The following is a 5,690-nucleotide window of genomic DNA, read 5'->3' as shown; positions in this document are numbered from 1 at the left end:
ATGCCTTTGAAATGGGTCTTTCAACAAGACAATGACCCGAAACACACCAGCAAGCGAGCGAAGTCTTGGTTCCAGATGAACAACATTGAGTGGCCAGCCCAATCCCCGGACCTCAATCCCATAGAACACTTGTGAGGTGACATCAAAAATGCTGTTTTTGAGGCAAAACCCAGTAATGCAGAGGAACTGTGGAATGTAGTTCATTCGTACTGGGTTGGAATACCTGTTCACAGGTGCCAGAAGTTGGTCGAAATAATGGAAATCAGAAAAAATGGTTATGCAACTAAATATTAGTGCATTGGTTCAAAGTAAAGCAAACCCTTGAGACATTTTTTAGTTTTGACAGTAAATGTTTGAGTTTGTAAAGACAAATACTGCTATTTACAGCAAATACAGCCTAATATACCTTTTTAGTCACTTTCTGTAAAAGTAGAACACAAACTTGATTAGAAGTTAATGTTAAAGTTAATGATTAGGCCTTTAACTCTGTAATAATTACTATCCTTCGGATGTTAAATACACTCATATGTTTTGCTGCGCTACTAGATAAAAGACTTTTGCTTGCAATGGCATATGGTGGATTTAATTTATACCTTTTTATGAAGTTAGGTACTAGAGCACACTTGACATACAGTACTTAAGTATTTCCGCTTCTATTTACTATTTTACACTTTTCAGGGACATCATTTTTACTCATTTTTTTACTCTGCAGATCACTACAACAAAAACACAGTAAGAGTTTACTTAATATGATGCATTGTTAGTGATTAAGTTAAAACAAAATTGTTAAATCTGCTCCCTTTCAACCAGCCACAACATTAAAATGCTGAGTTAACAGCAGTAATAGGAATTCACTAATGGACCATTTTGCATAATGAGTAGTACTTTTTTAGACTTATCAGTTACCATATTTGACCGGTAGCCTACGACAGGCCTGCTGATTTTGCTTTGGTGTAATGAAACTCCAACTACATGAGTTAATCCGTCTGTTGTCCTTTAGGTTTATTAGATTACCGTATTCACTACTTGTGAGCGCAGCAGACCTCTGGCTGTGCTCCGCACCATGAAGTAGAGCCAAATCAGCCAAGACCAAACACTGTGTGCCGTTAAAAAAAAAGATTAACAAACACTCTTTGCATTGCCTGTTTTCACAGATCCGCAGCTCATGTGTCTAATGTTTAAGTAGCTCTGTCCATGAAGTGGAAACTAGAATGCACATAGACGATTTAACTATGACCTCTGATGATTGTGAATAGAGGAATATTCAGGGTTGAACGTTGCAGGACATTAAAAACATCAACCCTGAGGCCAATGTGCTGAAATATGCTGATCAGAAAGATACAAATGTGCTATATTGTTGTCTGTGATCCATTTTGATAGGTTAAAAATGTATTTTTTTAGAGTCTCACTGTCAGAATTCAAAAATTAGGCAGTGGGTAGCAGAAAAGAGAGAAGATGGACGAAGTTATTTTCAGATTCCCATTGATTTAAAATGTGAGACAGGTGTCTTGCCTTTATGCATCTTTTAATATTAATTTGACAAATAAAGCAAAGTCTGGAAAGGCGAGTGATAGAGCAAACAATTGAGCACCGTCCAATCGGAGATGCGCCTTTCATTACCCCTGAATGACTGACTTCTGGTTTAAAGAGAAGCCGTATGATCTGATCAGATCCGATGACCCCATTCTGATAAACATCAAAGGTTTGCTGACTTCTCAGGAAGAACTTGAGGAATATGCCAATGATTTCATGGCCTGTGGTCGGGATTGGCTCCAGTAATAATTCACATAAGTGACTACTTGAAAGAATGGATGAAATCTTGAATTCCTTCTCTTCTACACAAAGACTTATGGTGAAGATGTCTTGCTCGGCTTTGATCTTTTCAAAAATAATCCTGAATTTACCTAAGAAATATGAGATGATATTATAATAATAATAATAACATAATGTGTCCAAACTGCGTAACTGAAAGCAGAGTAATTGCTTGAAAATGTTTACAGTTGAGAAACAATGTTGACATTTGCTCTCCTGCTACCACATGAATGAAACAAATTGTCAATTTTTTTTTTTTTACTTATATGTGAAGACATCAAAGCTGCAATAATCAATAGTTATATAATGGAGCGTTATAGTGTATTTCAGCTCATTGTTTTGGTCTGAAGGCTTTACTGTTTTGGTTCAGTGGAGCATTTAGCAGCTGAAGAGACAAATATTTCTTTTAGGAGTTGGTGGCAACCAAAAACAGAGCTTAAAAAAAGAGTGAATTTGGACCTACATTTACTAAGTGGACACAAACATGACTGCAAATGAATGCTAATGTTACTACAAGTCTACTGGGTGTGTAAATAAGCCACTGTTCACCATGACAAATCTACATGGTGTCATGACGTTTGTGTTTTCAGCTTGTTCTGCTGCTGCCATCTGAACAAAGAATATAATTTTGTTTATCAATTGACAGATTTAAAGAGATGTTATCATCCCCTTCAGTTTTATGGCCGCAATGTTGCATTGTGGTTGTGCCACACTTTTGTCTTGATTTGTAAGGTACACTCAGTCGTGGTTAATGCACACCACAGTTTATTAGAAAGCCATTCTTCTAACATATTCACTTACATTCAGTATGTTAAGTCATCCATCATTTCCAACGCAGACTATGGAAGAAACTTTTAGAAACACTCTGTGATTCATGTTTAACCGAGGCGTAAACAAGCTTGGGAAAATTGTTCCACACAGTTATACGATGACAGGATGCTTGATAGCACTTTTGACATAAATGCATAATTCAGTTTGGGGAAAAAATGACTTGTGTAGTATTTAAAGCATGCTGAGTTGTCTGGTTGAAGTGGTTGCAGTGTATTTTGGTCTGGGCTGATTTGGCTGCATCACATGAGGTTGGGGAGCTGGTAGTGTGTATTGTACAGAAGCAATTAGAGCCATGCTGTGTGTATGACATTGAATTTCACAGAGTAACAAAACGATGATGCAAACAGACTTATATGTACCATGTAAAATAACATTGACTTTGCTTTCATCCAATATGCAATGTTCCTGTGCTGCAGCTTTTAAGATTTCAAAGAAACGGTCAATGTTGGACTGGTAGCACATGTTATCACTGTGTTCTCTGAATTCCATAAGATGAGGGGGACAATGGAATTATGGAAGTATTTTTTTAACCTAAACCTATTTCCATCAATGCAGTTTTGAGTAAAAAAATTCAGTTTTAAAGATACATTGAGGTTTGACAGTAAACTTTAGAACAAGCAAATGAAACAGCACCGTTCAGCAGGAAATGTGTAAATAGAGCTTTGCTGAAATCAAAGTCTTGGCCAGGTTTATTAGATACATCTCAAAAAAGAGAAGAAATGTATTATACAAACGGGTACAGAATTTCAACAAGTATCATAGACATTGCAAAACTAAATTCTTTCATATTTTACCCCTACTTTCATAGTATTCTGTTTTTTTGTTTATGTGTAGCATTGACTAACTGAAACAAAAGGAAATTACTTTAATCCCCAATCGACCAATCTCTAGCATATTTTGAGAAAAAACAAAGATTTAACATCATCAAAAATCAAAACAAACAGTCCACTTTATAAGGTTCTGTTTGTAAATAATGTAAAAAAGCTATTCAACAACCGTGTATTATGACCAAAAGCTCCAGAACAGCTGCTAAATGGAGGATGTTGTAATGAGATTGTTTCTTCTAACACAACAGAGGACATCATGATGAATATCTTTTAAATGACTGACAATCAAAACTGCCCCATGTGCTGAGTGCTGGTTTTGTTTTATAAATCTCCAGAACACTATTAAATGAACCTTTTGATGACACTGGTTGTCAATTAGCTGTTTCCAAGGTGAATAATGAAATTTGACCCGCAGATTTATCAAATCTCATTGCATCTCTTTGTTTCAATTATTCTCACAACTGGAGAAAAACCTTTTGTACTGTTGAGAGATGGCTCAAGAAAGCAGGAGACTCTTGTGAGTAAAGTTTGTGATTTTAATTGTCTTTGGTTTGAGCCCGTGAGCAGGGAACATCAAAGACTCTGGTTCTTGAACATCCTAACATTGTGACATGCTGTACAGCCTTCAGGCTGGGAATCAACACATCACAGCTGGTGGTGAAAAAGCTTAGCCATTATTTCTGCAACACTTATAAAAGCACACAATTGAAAGCTAAAAAAAGTGCAAGAATGCTGAACTGTAAAGGTTTCTGGATGTACAAATAAGTTTTTCTTTTCAACGGGAAACTCATGAATCCATATTTATTATAATTAAAAGACTTAAAGCTGCTAAATAATACTTTTTTTTTATATTTACGATCACTACAAAACCACTAAATATATGAGGGGTCATACAAACCCACAAAGAATTATCACTTAACTCATTGTCAGCTAGTTAGTGTCTTTTAACTCATTGTTTTGGCTTTACATTGAATGTTTTGGTTCAGTCTCAATGCTCTCAGCGATGCTTCCAGACACTTCCGTGTTCCATTATTTGGATGCTTCCAAAAAAAAAACCGACTTTAAACTACCTACGCAGCACCAAATGGCACCAGCAGTTAGAGGCTACATAGAAAGTACCATTGTGGAGAGTGAGATATTTCCCTCGGGTGAGAGAAAAACAGAGCTAAAAGGGAGTGAACATTGGATTTAAATTCGCCACAAACTCCAAATAAATCGGTAGCTGCTGGATGTGTAAGCAAGCATTTTTTTTTTGTTTGCCATATAAACAGGGATAATAGGCTATGTCATCTGTGTTTACAGGTGGTTTCCAAAATGGCCAAACAATTACTAAAGGCTTTAATGTTATCTGTCCAACCACCCAGAATATTCAGTTGCAATTTTTTCTGGTTCATAAATTATTTTTTTAACATGATGTGAATACCTGTGCCTGAAATAAAGTCAAAGTGAAATTAATACACTCACTGCTGTCCAAGCAGAGAGAGAACGATCTATAGATAGGAGTGGGTGCCAGAGTGACTCACCTTGATTAAATCTACCACGGCTCAAAGTAATTTCATACAGCCTTGGAGCTCCACAGTCAAATATCAGAGAAGAGGTTTGATCTTTTGAATGTTGAAGACTGTTTTGATGGGCTTTTGCTGCCGCCATATGCATATTCAGGTTAACCATAGAACATGCAGTGGTTTGAATCCCAACCTTTAAAATAATAAATATTACATATTGCATTAATGTTTTCACACAATTTAACTGTCCACATTTAGGTCGGTTTGGTCAAGCTTTGGCAGAAGATATGCTTCAGTCTTTTATCCATTGCTCCTAACATTTATTATTATTTTTAGCTACTTTGCTAAGCTTATTCATTAATTTAGCTAACCAATAGGCTACTAGCTAACTATTAAATGTTAACTTTTAGCTTCTTACTGTTACAATACTACTTTTGGCTAAGGGTCTTCTCAATCATCTCTCATCTCTCAATCGTCAACTGTTTCAGCTGACTAAGCCATTTATCCATTAATCTACCCAGTTATTAACCTATTTTTGTAGCCAATACTATAGACCAACACGTAGGCCTACATAGCTAGTTAATAGCTTGCTAGCTGTTGACTGTTAAAGGTCCCATGTCATGAACATTTCACTTTATGCAGTGTTTTACCATTAATATGAGTTCCCCCAGCCTGCCTATGATGATAGGTGTAAACTGAGCCCTGGGTATCCTGC

The sequence above is a fragment of the Etheostoma spectabile genome, chromosome 22 (assembly GCF_008692095.1).
Source record: "Etheostoma spectabile isolate EspeVRDwgs_2016 chromosome 22, UIUC_Espe_1.0, whole genome shotgun sequence".
In the NCBI taxonomy this organism is placed as follows: Eukaryota; Metazoa; Chordata; class Actinopteri; order Perciformes; family Percidae; genus Etheostoma; species Etheostoma spectabile.
The sequence above is the reverse complement of the archived record's forward strand: the minus strand, read 5'-3'. Positions refer to the sequence as shown.